At 37.5% G+C, this 14,781-nt stretch overlaps 1 pseudogene; it reads left to right on the top strand.

Annotated features, from left to right (window-relative positions):
* Positions 1-1,103: 1,103 nt before the first annotated feature.
* LOC139362246 (histone-lysine N-methyltransferase SETMAR-like) lies at positions 1,104-13,935 on the top strand (annotated as a pseudogene).
* The last annotated feature ends 846 nt before the right edge of the window (positions 13,936-14,781 follow it).

Below are 14,781 nucleotides of genomic sequence, written 5' to 3' on the forward strand. Positions count from 1 at the left end.
CTTATTTTTGTTTGATTTGCCAAAGGTTGAGATCTACTACTATAATTGTGTTTCTGCCATTTACACATATACTTAACAGTTTTGCTTTATAAAAATTTATGCTATACTACTTGAGGCATCCAAATTCATGGCTATTAGACCTTTTTTTTGTGGATTATCAAGGTAAAATCTCTCTTTGCTCACCCAAGAATGTGGTGTGCTTTGTAATTGTTTAGATCTTATTTTGTATCTCCCAGGCAATTTGAAAGTATTTCTTAGTAGATATTACATATTTTTTTTTCCTTAAACTTATTCTTACGTGTGACAGAGACCGCTAGTTGTCTCCCAGTATCATTTCCCCTTTTCTTTCTCGATAGTGGAAGCTCTGAATTTTAGCTGGCGTATGACCACTCAGAACAAGGGCTACATTTCACAGCCTCTCTTGCAGTTAAGCCTGGCCATATGACTGAATTTTAGACAGTGGAATATGAGTGGAGGTGGTATGAACAATTTTGAGGACTGTTTTCCAAGCAAGGGGCATGCTCTTCTCTTTCTTCTTTCTTGTAGTAAGAATGGGACACCAGGGCCAGAGCAGAAAGCTGGAGGGAGCCTGGGACCCTTGGGATATGTAAAACAGCTATTCCAGTCTTGGATTGGACCATGGGACATTTCGCATTAAACAATAACCACTGTGTGACTAAGTCACTGTTTATTTGTTGTTATTGTTGTTGTTGTATGAAGCTGGATCTAATGCTAAATTACATACTAAGTATTTTTTTAAAATCTCTTTTATTGGTGTTGTAAATGAAGTATTTTTCCCCTTTATATCTTCCAGCTGGCTATTATTGCTATGTATGAAATGTGTTGTTAGGCAATTTTGTCATTGTGAGAATGTCACAGGGTACTTACACACACCTGGATGGTATAGTCTACTATACACTTGGGCTACATAGTATAGCCTATTCCTCCTAGGCTATAAACCTAGACAGCGTGTTACTGTACTAAATATAGGCAATTAATTATAACACAGTGGTATTTGAGAGTCTAAACATAAAAAAATGGTTTAGTAAAAGTATGGTATAAAAGATTAAAAATGGTATACCTGGAGAGGTTACTTACCATGAATGGAGCTTGCAGGAATGCAAGTTATTGCAGGTGAGTCAGTGAGTGAGTGGTGAGGGAATGTGAAGGCCTAGGGCATTACTGTACACTACTGTAGACTTTATCAACCCTGGGGCGTTACTGTATACTACTGTAGACTTTATCAACACTGGGGTGTTACTGTATACTACTGTAGACTTTACCAACACTGTGCCCTTCGGCTATACTAAATCTGTAAAAAATACTCTTCTTTCTTCAATAATAAATTAACCCTAGCTTGCTTAACTTTTTAACTTTATAAACTTTTCTTTTTTTAATGTTTTGATTCCTTTGTAATAAGACTTAAAACACAAACACAGGTACAGCTGAACAAAAAATATTTTCCTGCTTTATATAATTTTCTATAAACTTTTTTTGTATTTAAAAATGTTTACTTTTGGCCGGGCGTGGTGGCTCAAGCCTGTAATCCCAGCACTTCGGGAGGCCGAGACGGGCGGATCACGAGGTCAGGAGATCGAGACCATCCTGGCTAAAACGGTGAAACCCCGTCTCTACTAAAAAATACAAAAAACTAGCCGGGTGAGGCGGCGGGCACCTGTAGTCCCAGCTACTCGGGAGGCTGAGGCAGGAGAATGGCCTGAACCCGGGAGGCGGAGCTTGCAGTGAGCTGAGATCCGGCCACTGCGCTCCAGCCTGGGGGACAGAGCAAGACTCCGTCTCAAAAAAAAAAAAAAAAAAAAAAAAAAGTTTTAGTTTTATTTTTACTTTTTACTTTTTAAGCTCTTTCGTTGATAACCAAGACAAAAACACATACACTAGCCTAGGCCTATGCAGGGTCAGGATCATCAATATCACCGTCTCCACCTCCACATCTTGTTCCACTGGAAGGTCTTCAGGTGCAATAACACACACGGAGCTGTCATCTCCTATGGTAACAATGCCTTCTTCTGGATACCTCCTGAAGGACCTGCCTGTTTTACAGTTAAATTTCTTTTTAATAAGTAGAAAGAGTATACTCTAAAATAATGATAAAGGTATAGTAAATATATAAACCAGTAACATTGTTGCTTATTATCAAGAATTATATACTGTTGATAATTATATGTGTTATACTTTTATACAACTGGTAGTACAATAGGTTTGTTTATACCAGCATCACCACAGACACATGAGTAATATGTTGTGCTGTGACGTTAGGACAGCTATGATATCACCAGGCGAAAGGAATTTTTCAGCTACATTATATTTTGGGAAGTCCATTGTTGACTGAAGCATCATTATGGGGTGCATGATTGTACTTCAATAACAAAAAAGTAAAGAAAGAAGAGTTCTTACATATTGGGAGAGCCATCAACTGTCTGGTGATCTAATGAGGCCAAAGCACCGTTGTAGGAGTAGCTGAATAAGCAAGCCGGAAGGAGAAGCAGTTATGGTGAGAAAGCAGGATACGTAAGTGTTTTTGGAGGTGGAGCCTTTGTGGTTGTAACTAAGACTAAGGTATAAATCTAGTTGTGGGTAGTTGAGTTGCATGTGGAAGCAAAGGTGACTTGGAACCAGCAGGCTAAGGAACTGAGAAAGGTGGGTTAGTGATGGGGCACTGAAGTCCTTCCGACAGATGGCAGGGTTTAACATGGAGAGGAAGATTGTGGGCCAGATGGCAAAGGCTGTGATTACTGTAACAGGAAAGCAGTGGAGAGTGTGGTAAAATCGCATGCGTCTCTCAGAGTGATTTTTATGTGACAGAGTAGGGAGTAATAATGGTCTGGAGCAAAGATACAGTCCTAAGAGCTCTGAATCCATGAAGAGATGATGAATAGATAACATTTTTCTTCTTGTATTTTTTCAGGTAGGAAATTATTTTTTATAAGTTAGATTTTTTTTGTTAGACTTTACAGTTGATAAGTTAGATTAACCTTATCATTTATAGAAATTTCTTCAAAATTGTGGCAATATCATTTCTATCATATAAACACATTTCAAATGGGAAGTTGTGAGAGGATAATTCATGGAGCTGCCAACTCACTGCCATTTCAAATGGCAAGTTTAGGTAAAATCTTTATATCAGTACATTATATAAATGTCAATAGCATGCCATTTTTAGTTTGTGCAAATGTAAGATTTTATAATATTCTCCTTCAGTATTAATGACTTGAGAGAAAGTGATGCTAATTTAATTAGACAAATTAATTATAAAACTCCAAAACCGGCCGGGCGCGGTGGCTCACGCCTGTAATCCCAGCACTTTGGGAGGCTGAGGCGGGCGGATCACGAGGTCAGGAGATCAAGACCATCCTGGCTAACACGGTGAAATCCCGTCTCTACTAAAAATACGAAAAAAAATTAGCTGGGCGTGATGGCAGGCACCTGTAGTCCCAGCTACTGGGGATGCTGAGGCAGGAGAATGGCGTGAACCCGGGGGCGGAGCTTGCAGTGAGGGGAGATCGTGCCGCTGCACTCCAGCCTGGGCGACAGAGTGAGACTCAGCCTCAAAAAAAAAAAAAAAAAAAAAAAAAAAAAATTCCAAAGCTAGTTTTTAGTTTTTATTTTTATTTTATTTTATTTTATTTTTTGAGATGAAGTCTTGCTCTTGTCACCTAGGCTGGAGTGCAATGGCATGATCTCAGCTCACTGTAACCTCTGCTTCCCGAATTCAAGCGATTCTCCTGCCTCAGCCTCCTCAGTAGCTGAGATTACAGGCCAGCGCCACCACCCTGGCTAATTTTTGTATTTTTAGTAGAGATGGGTTTTCGCCATGTTGGCCAGGCTGGTCTGGAACTCCTGACCTCGTGATCCACCTGCTTCAGCCCCCAAAGTGCTGGGATTACAGGCATGAGCCACCTGCACCCGGACACCAGTTTTTAATAAAAAGACAAATCTGGTTATTCAAAATGACTAATGTGTCAATTTCAGTGCTAGTTTAAGAGTGAAATTATTAGCCTTGCAAAGCTTTCCATCACAGCTGTTTTCCTTTATTTGATTCTATTGTTGCCTGTTAGGCCTTAAAAAAACAAGGAACAGAAAATTCTAAGACAGATGGCAACCATGTATTTTATAGTTTATTTTAAAAGTACAACCCACAACATCTGACATAATCTGGAACCAGTGTTCAGAAAATAATTTTGACTTGATGTTTAGTGTAGACCCAGTTGGAAATGATAATGGTATAAATGGAGTCTAGACAAACACTAAGGCGAGCATTGTGCTTTTGTGGCTGCATTTGAAGAGTTTCCTAAGGTTTTATTTTACTTTTTAGTTAAGTTCTTCCTTTGTATCGACACTCTATTATGTTTCAATTTAGTCTTTGTGCTTGCATTTGTTTTCTTTCCATCAGACATCTACACTTGCCCCCATTTCTCATGAGATCATACTTTATTTTATAGGTCTAGCAATACTGCAAGGTCAAGATTCCTGTTATTTCCAAATAAGATATAATGTATTAAAATTTGACATATGTACCTTCTTAAGATAATCAGCAAATATATTAAGATATTTAAATACCTACCTGCTTCAAAGGTTAAATATTAATAAAATGCATGTTTTTACTAGAATTATCATGAGAAATTCAGATATATCCAGACATTCCATAGACTATCATTTTGATATTTTGAGGTTTAAAGCTTTCTATTGATGTTCTAGAAAATGTGGAGATCTTGCACATAAAAGAAGGGCTGAGTTCCTCATTATTCTTAGAAAAAGTAGCAATACTAAAAGGAAGAAATTCAGTTAGAATTTCAGCAAATATGTATGTGTGTTAAATTAACATTGTTCACCTAGCAAATATATATATCACATATTATGTGTATATGTTTTCATATTTTAAATTGTTTTTAGAGAATATGTATTGAATTTTTATTATATTTCAGTTACTACTTAGGCATCAGATGTTAACAAAGCAGACAAAATTCCACATAAGTGAGAGAGATAATAATTTCAAAATAAATGTAAAAATAACTTAATTTTAGAAAAAGATAAAATTCAGGTGAAGACAGACAATAAGCAAATAAATAGATGTCTAAATAGTGTAATTTTAGAAAATCACAAATACTGAGCCAAAGAAATAGTATAGTAATAAAACAGAGGATGACTAATAGGGAGGGTTAGGAACACATTAGATACATTATTTCTTCATTTCAAAATTATAAAATGAAATCTGTGATATTTCCTGCATAAAATTTTAAACTTTAAAGATCTTTTGTCTCTGTGATTGATATAAAAGTACAAGTCCCTTTCATTTGTTCTCTTCTAATTATTATTATTTGTAGTCCTTACCTAGAATTTTACATTTGCAACTTATACACTAATTTTTTTTCTTATGTACCCATCTTGAATTGCTTGGTAGGGGACAGCCAAATCCATATTCACCATTTGATGCATGAGAGGGTATATTAGTCTGTTCTCACGCTGCTAATGGAGACATACCCGAGACTGAGTAATTTACAAAAGAAAGGGGTTTAATTGACTTGCAGTCCCACATTGGTGGGGAGGCCTCACAATCGTGGCGGAAGGTGAAGGAGGAGCAAAGTCATGTCTTACATGACGGCAGGCAACAGAGTGTGTGCAGGGGAACTGCCCTTTATAAAACCATCAGATCTTGTGAGACTTATTCACTGTCATGAGAACAGCATAGGAAAGACCCACCGCCATGATTTAATTACCTCCCACCAGGTCCTTTCCATGACATGTGGAAATTACGGCAGCTACAATTCAAGTTGAGATTTGGGTGGGGACACAGCCAAATCACATCAAATGGTGTAAAGGAAATATAACTAACGTTGAATTTTCAGGTATGTAGAAAACAGTATGGTATATAGACCTGTATGAGATTTGCATTTTAAATTCCCCCTTTTATTTATAAATTTTCATTAAAACTACTTTGGTCTCAGTAGCCTCATCAGCAAAATAAAGACAGAAGACTTTCTAATTTGAAGAATGATTGTTGTATAGTAAAATCAATTCGGGAAGTTCTAGTAATTTTGATTCTGTGAATCAAAATTAATAATTCGTGCTGTAGATAATAATACCTTCTGTGTTGAGATTTCAAAATTTGCAAGTACCACTGTAGCAAATACTCCTTTTTTTTTTTTTTGGTCTGGAAGAATTATTGAATTACTTTAATGAAATTTTTTCTTGTTTCTTTATAGATAACATAGTGAACTTGTTTGTGTCTTGTTTCTAAACTACCGTCAAATTTATTTTTTCACTCTTGCTATTTCCAAACTTTTATTTTCTGGCAAAGAACCATAACCTTCAGCTTTCTTTACTTTTTAAATTAGTACTAGCCTTTTTTTTTTTTTTTTTCCTGCTGAGAGGAGCTGCATTTCCCAAAGAAATAAACTGCTCTAGTGACACTATAAGCAAAATAAATGAAGAGGAAAAAGGACAAGATGGTGTCCTCTTAGTGATTCCATTTTTCTTCCAGTGACCCTCCTTCACAATGCTCACAAACCGTCCACTGATGGCTTTTTTCACAAACTTTGCCAGGATCAATACTAAGCTTGGTAGCCATCAATTTGTGTTTCTTCTGTTTTTTTTTAAATATATTTTTTTTCAGATAAGGCATTTCTTCATCTCTAGCGTTCACTGATAGAGGTATTACAGTCTTATTTGCAAGTTATTTAAGTGTCCTGGGTTGTAATACATTGGGGTCAAGAGCCTAGGAAACAACTAGTCCAGCCAAGTACTTCCTGTTGCAGGGTCACCTTCATTGTTGAAAGTGGGCATATTCCACAGAACAGGGATATGTTTATCCTCTGAGTGTTGTGGTTGTTCTAAGCTAAATTCATCATTCTCTTAGGCTTACATCCCATACATGTGTTCATTCGAATTGAAAATAGCTCTTCTATTGCAGGAGAAAAAAGTGTGAATACAATTGTATTTTAACCATCCTCTAGGCTGTGATCTTTGCTAATGTCAATTGCTATGGAACCCAAAGACCTGGAAACCAAGTAGTACAGAAATGATATCTACTAATTCTACATTCATGAAGCTTCTTTTGTTTACCATCTTAGTGAATACACTAAGGAGTATAACTGAAGGACACTTCTGAGCTGAGGCAGCTCTGAACTATAAATGTGATCTTCTGCAAAACCTTTGATAACCCCATCCTACCTCAAATTCATGGCCTAATGGAGTTTATAATTCAGCACAATCCACAAAGTTACTATTTTTTTACTTTGAAAGGTTGTGTTGTGGAAAATATGATGCAAACCCCCTGTTTGTTGATCTCTTGTATTACCACATAGGACAGAATATAGCTTGCTTGTTTAGTACCTTTTCATAGGGTTATCATTTTTCTAATCTTTTAGTAAAGTTAGTTGATTAAATTTACCACACTAATATAAATAAATCAAGAATCTGTCCACCACCAAGGGGGAGGACATTAATAAATTTTTTATGATTAAAATTACCATCAGTGAAGTAAAGTCATCTCTCTCTTTACCAAAATGCCATTGCTTCCATCCTCTCCTTGAGGTAATGCAGTGGCTTTTTGCAATGATTGATTTGGGCCATTAATGACAAGCCCAAGTAGGTTTTAGTTCATCCATCTTCCTTTAGCCCAGACAAAAATGCTACTACAAATAAACATCATGTCTGAGTGATTTTTGACAGAAAGAACAACAGAAAGCCTCCTGGCCTATTATATATTTGTCCCTTCCTCTGTGATAGAGCTCCAAGAAAGGCCTCTGAGCCCATGAATTTGGAATGTCCTAAAAATGTAACTGTGAGATAATTTTTGGGGGTTGCTAACTTGACACTTGGTAATGTTGGTGTAGTTTTAGGAGTGCCTAGGGCTATCTTGGGTATTAGCAAAGAATGGCATAGAAACACAAACCTTAAATACAAACAGTACACACAGGTGCTTGAGTGTATTTCTGCAAGATGTCCTTGCATGTTGACTTGCAAAATGACAAAAATCAGAAAAATTTTGCTGAAGGGATAATACATTTCTGATCACAGTGCTGTTTTCAAGTCTTCCTCATCCTGGCTGTGATTCTTGAAGAAAACTATTGACAAATACATGATAAACACATCTGACAGAAACAACTTAAGCATGTCTTGAAAACAAGCCTGTATGACAGATGCACCTGAATGTGTGTTCCAAGCCAGGGAGTCTGGAAGTGACCAACCTGGCAATACATTCCTTTTCTGTGAGGAACGTCTGAGCCCCGACTCGTCCTGTGGAATACTGGTCATACAAGACATGAAGGCCTTGAATTTAGTGTTGAATGAAGGTTGTCAGGTGGAGGTCGATAGGGAAAGGGTGCTCAGGGAAAATGTTATATAAACTGCATGCCTTTGCAAGTGGTTGTGGCTCTCCTGTTCAGCCTGCTGCCACTGGACTCTCTCCCCTGTATGTAAGACACCAGCAAAACCCACGTCTTGTGCACTGGCTCTGGGTCTCTTATTCGGCCTCTTGAACCTGGTACCATACCCATTGGAGTTGATAGGGGTTTAACAGGACAGGAAGATGTAATTTTTTTTAGTTTATATTTTAAAGAAGATGTGGCTTTAAGTGGCAGCTGAGTTGGCATTAGATTCACAGTCAGATTCTCCTGACCACACTGCACTGAACGCTCCATGTTCCTGCTTTTCCTTTAATTATCTTGGTGATTCTGTTCTTGTCTCTGCAGGAAGGTATTAATTATCCCCTACTAGTAATTTCTGAGCTTCTGAAAGCAAAAACACTCAAAGCAGATTTGGGAGTAATTTGAGAAACTCCCTCATGAGAGTGGAAATCCAGTGACTTTATTAGCAGGACTAAAATTATTAGAACAATTCTGTGCAATCTGCTGTACTTCTGTGAGGTAAACATTTTTTCCTCCTAATCCTCTTATTCTTATTGTATAAAGGAATAACAATTTTTCTTTTTAAGTTGAATCAATTTGCTCTTAGTCATATAAAGTTGGAACTAAAGTCGAAGTCTGGCTAGAAATTGCAAGATGTTTCTAACCTGTGAAAAGTCAACGGTGACACTCTTGGTACATTTGAATGTCATGAAACTACTACAAAGAAAGACTGGTGTCTGGATTCATTTTTGGTGCAACATTTCTCAAGCTCTTTCTCTGCTATCACTCCCTGCCTGCATTTTCTGAAGTTTCCAAAAAGAGGCCACTCCTAAGAAGTATGAGTCTTGAATTGCTTGTCATAGAATATAGCATCCTGCTGATATAGATAAGGGCTTTGAAAAGGGAGTAAATAATTATTATTAAAAATCCCAAAGGAAAAAAAATCAGTTCTGAACTGTCATACATTAAGTATATACTGACAAGCAATGCAGCTATCTTATAAATTACATAAATATAAGACTATTATATTACCTTTAATTCAGGCTTTTACTTCCCCCACTTAAAAGAATCAGTCTGAGGAAATGGAATCACTATTTATTAAAATCTTTATTAATTGATTCTTAGAAGGGTGATTGACCACTAAAGTTCTCCTATCTTGTCTCTTCCTGAGAAAACGGATAGGAAATTTTACAAAGAACAGGCTATATAGTCATTAAAATCGTTTCTCCAGCCAGGGCAAGAAAACTTTCCTGTCTCCCAACCTTCAGTTTTTCCTTGTAGAGTAATTGGCATCCACTGTCATTGTTCTAGCTTGATCCCTCCCTGTGTTTTCTGTGGACTTTCATAAGAATATTCTAAATGACTCACTGACTTCAGTTTACCTTCATTTCACTTCATGCCATTCTGCCAGAATGTCTCCCTAAAGGATAACTCCAACCAGGTCACTCTGTTGCTCAATATCTATTATCCAGTGAATCTAAGGCAAACATCGTAAGCTGACTCACAGAGCCTTCTATGATCCAGGCCTATCAGATTGTGATAAATGGTTAATTGCCTTTTCAAGTATATGACATTTCTACCTAAATATTGGAAATTGTTCAGCTACAATCATATCACTTACTTCCACAGTGTATTATTTCACTAGATCAGTTATGTCTTTCTGTGATATATATACTGGTAAATGTAAATAAAAGTCATTATTTAACTTTTTCAAAATATACCAAAACCTTGGCATGAAACTGCATCAACTAGATTCTGGCACAGTTGATCCATATGGCCAGCAATTCTACTCCATAGGTATGTGTCTGACAAAGTCGAACACTTATACCAACGAAAAGAGATGTATAAGAATATTCGAAGCAGTGTTATTTGTAATACTTTAATGCCAAGGTAATTTCACAGCTACTGATAGAATTCATAGATCCTAAGTTGCTCATAAAAGTAATTGTCTTTCAATAGTAAATGTCTACTAATGGTAAAATAGAAATAAATATAGCTTGATATATTTATAAAATGGATTACTATATAGTGATAAAAATGGCTAAATTATTGCACATGCAACAGCATGATTGCATTTTATAAGTATAGCATTGAGTGAAAGAAGCCAGAAATTTTTAAAAATATATGTTTTAATTTATATAAAGTTCAAAAATAGGAAGTAGTGGTAGAAGTTAAGATTGGTGGGTACATTTTGAGGTAGTGAGAGTAGTGATTGGCAGGTAGCAAGAAGGTTGCTTCTGGGTTGCTTGTGATAATTTTCTAATTTTTGTGCTGGGTGATGGTTGCATGGGTTTGTTCATTTTTTAATAAGTGATTGTACTGTTCATTTATATATACTTTTCTAAATCAAGATTGTTTTTTAAATCAAATGTTTTGTTAACATAAACTATTTATTGAAAATGTCCTGATTTCTATCTCTAGGAATCATGTTTTACCCAGGATGTCAAAGATAAACTAGAGTTTCAATCTTGCTATCTTAACAAGAGCAGAGGGAGAACAAAGAATAAAACAAGAAAATAAAGCTGACTATATTAAAAGAACAGAGGTATGTCCTTAAGAGAAAACCTCCATCCTCAAAGACTTAAGAGAAAGTAGAGTGGAAAATAGGATATCAAAATGCAGTATAAATTGAAAACAGTGGGAATAAAAGAAACATATCCAGGATTAAGCTCTCTTAAAGAGGGGCCAAAAAAAGTCACAAGAGGAGTATATATTTGAGTTGTTATTGATCAGAAACTATGACTTTTTCCCAGAGAAATTTATCAGAGGAATAGGATGAAGATCATGGAGAGCAAACTAGAATGACTTTCCAGATAGTAAGATCCAGGAGATTAATGTAAAATGGTCCCTTAAATCTGCCAACACATTTCCTAGACCCTGTATTTTCTGTAAATGATATGTCATAAGACTATATGGTTATCGATTTGGGAGAAGATAACTTGAAGGGCCAATGTAAGATTCTGAAAGAATATCCAAATGAGTTCAACAGTACGGCAGATGACTCTGCAGGCTGTGCCTTGTGGGAACATAACTAAAAATTGTGAAATTCAAGGGAATGTGCAACAGTGAAGAGGCTTATCAGTCAGCAACCTGGTAGAATAAGAATAGATGAAGTTGGACTAGATCTTGGTTGGATGAGAGAATGAGCCTGAATGAAATTATCTGACTCTGAAATGATGGTAGATAAAAATTATATGAACAACAGATGCTTTGGGAAGACAGTGATCATTGCTTTCATAATTGCTACAATATGGGATTTCACAAGATGAAATCTAAATTATTAAATTAGAAAAACACAATGTGTTCACCAGAATGCAAAGGAAGATAGGATAGAGGGCTCGTAAAACTAACAAGTAGCATTGGCCTTACTTGTAGAAGGCCAAAAAAGAGTCGACAAAGAAGTCAGAACTGTTATAAACTCAGCTGAAATGTATGGTAGTAGTATTTCAATGGTGGCTGCACATTAGAATCAGTTGGAGAAGTTAAAAAATATTGAGACCTGGGCCTCTCCACAAACCAATTTTGCTAGAATATATGGTGATGGGGTCCTGGAAATAGCCTCGTTGCAGTGCTCCCCAGGTGATTCTAATGTCTATCAGGTGGAGAACCAATAGAGTAAGAGATCAGGAGAGAATAATAATTAAGGCTCTTCTTAGTGGCAAGTGAAAAACAGTTCATGCCTCACAAGGCACTAGGGGTCACAAACTTCAGAGGCATTAGTAAATATTCAGTAGAATCTTCAGATAAAGGTTCTTCTAAGGCTGCTTTTCCACCTGAAAAAAAATATATAGATATATTGGAGATGGGTGGATGGATTGATTGGATATATGCCTATGGGTTTCACAGGCATATATGGGAAGCTGACCGGGGAAGCTGACAACACAGGCCCAGAGGGTAATTAAAAGGTTCTAAATAAGCTAGATTTGGGCAAAGGGTGAAGGCTCTTCAAATAAGGCATACTGTCTGGGTTTACTACCAATGTAACATTCTATGCAAAAAGACAAGACTTTCCAATGCTACAATCTGAGAGAGGTGACAAAATCTTAAGAGATAATTTTCCCTTAGAAATAAACCCATTAGGTTGGTGCAAATGTAACTGTGGTTTATGCATTGTTGGAATTTGCTGTTTGATCCTGGAATACATTCTTAAATAAATGTGGTTATATTATACATCATTTTAATGGGCATTTCTCACTTTATTTATTTATTTTTTGCTAATGACTTATTACTTGCTGTTTATTTTAGACTATGGAAATGATGTTAGACAAAAAACAAATTCAAGCAATTTTCTTATTTGAGTTCAAAGTGGGTCGTAAGGCAGTGAAGACAACTGGCCACATCAACAACACATTTGGCCCAGGAACTGCTAACAAATGTACAGTGCAGTGGTGGTTCAAGAAGTTTTGCAATGGAGACAAGATCCTTGAAGATGAGGAGCATAGTGGCTGGCCATCAGAAGTCGACAAAGACCAAATGAAAGCAATTATCAAAGCTGATCCTCTTACAACTACTTAAGAAGTTGCCAAAGAACTCAATGTCGATCGTTTTACAGTAGTTCGGCATTTGAAGCAAACAGGAAAGGTGAAACAGCTCAACTCATAAGTTGAGGGAAAATTAAAAAAAATCATTATTTCAAAGTGTCATCTTCTCTTATTCTACACAACAATGAACCATTTCTTTTCTTTTTTTTTTTTGAGACGGAGTCTCGCTGTGTCTCCCAGGCTGGAGTGCAGTGGCGTGATCTCGGCTCACTGCAAACTCCGCCTCCCGGGTTCACGCCATTCTCCCGCCTCAGCCTCCCAAGTAGCTGAGACTACAGGCGCCCGCCACCACGCCCGGCTAGTTTTTTGTATTTTTTTTTTAGTAGAAACGGGGTTTCACCATGTTAGCCAGGATAGTCTCGATCTCCTGACCTCGTGATCCACCCGCCTCGGCCTCCCAAAGTGCTGGGATTACAGGCTTGAGCCACCGCGCCCGGCCCAATGAACCATTTCTTGATTGGTTTGTGATGTGTGACAAAAAGTGGATTTTACATGACCACTGGCGATGACCACCTCAGTGGCTGGACCGAGAAGATCCAAAGCACTTCCCAAACCCAAACTTGGTCACTGTTTGGTGGTCTGCTGCTGGTCCGATCCACTACAGCTTTCTGAATCCTGGTGAAATCATTATATCTGAGAAGTATGCTCAGCAAATCCATGAGGTGCACCGAATACCACAATGTCTGCAACCAGCACTGGTCAATAGAAAGGGCTCAGTTCTTCTCCACAGCAACGTGCTACCACATGTTACACAACCAATGCTTCAAAAGTTGAATGAATTGGGCTACAAAATTTCGCCTCATCCACCATATTCACATGCTCTCTTGCCAACTGACTACCACTTCTTCCAGCATCTCGACAATTTTTTTTTTTTGCAGGGAAAACGCTTCCACAACCAGCAGGATGCAGAAAATGCTTTCCAAGAGTTTGTCAAATCCTCAAGCACAGATTTTTACGCTACAGGAATAAACAAACTTATTTCCCATTGGCGAAAATGTGTTGATTTTAATTGTTCCTATTGTGATTAATAACGATGCATTTGAGCCTAGTTATAATGATTTAAAATACATGGTCTAAAACCGCAATTACTTTTGCACCAACATAATAATTAGCCTCTATGAGCCAGGCATGGTGGCACACGCTTGTAATCCCAGCTACTCTGGAGGCTGAGGCAGGAGAATTGCTTGAATTCAGGAAGCAGACATTGCAGGGAGCTGAGATCACGTCACTGAACTCCAGTCTGGGTGACGAGGGAGACTGCATCTCAAAGCAAAAACAAAAACATAATAATTAGCCTCTAAAAGGGAAGTTTCTTGCAACTGAAGTTAAGCTTGGGTTTTAATAATGGGCAGAATAGACTGCCATCTGGCTGTGGCTGAAACTAGGGAGCTTGGGGTATTGTAGATACAACAGCCTCTACTTGGGAAGAGTCCCTCAGTGGGTAGGTGGCCCAGTTTTTCTTAGAGCAAGAAAGTAAAATGAACACTCAGAGATGGAGTTGAGGATAGAGAAGTTGTTGCTGATAATAAACAGAAGTTTAAGAGGACACATAAGAAAATGCTATGTTTCTTAACAGATAAACCATTGGCAATTTAAGTGAGATCTTTTTTACAGTGCGGAAGCTCTCCAGGATAAGGAAGGACATTTAGTATCTCTGGTTTCTGCACCAAAATGCCAGTAGAACCACAAATGGGACCCACTGGGAGAATCAGTTAGGACTGAGGGCTTCAGTCAGATTAGAGGGTCTACATAGCTTAGAGGATAAGATCTGGGAATGAAAGCTGCCTAAGAACGTGGGGTGGCTTGCACTCCCAGTGATGGGATTACGTGAACTAGGGACATAGTGCATGTTGGCATTAGCTTTAATGGTCTTG

The sequence above is a fragment of the Macaca nemestrina genome, chromosome 3 (genome assembly GCF_043159975.1).
Source record: "Macaca nemestrina isolate mMacNem1 chromosome 3, mMacNem.hap1, whole genome shotgun sequence".
Lineage (NCBI taxonomy): Eukaryota > Metazoa > Chordata > Mammalia > Primates > Cercopithecidae > Macaca > Macaca nemestrina.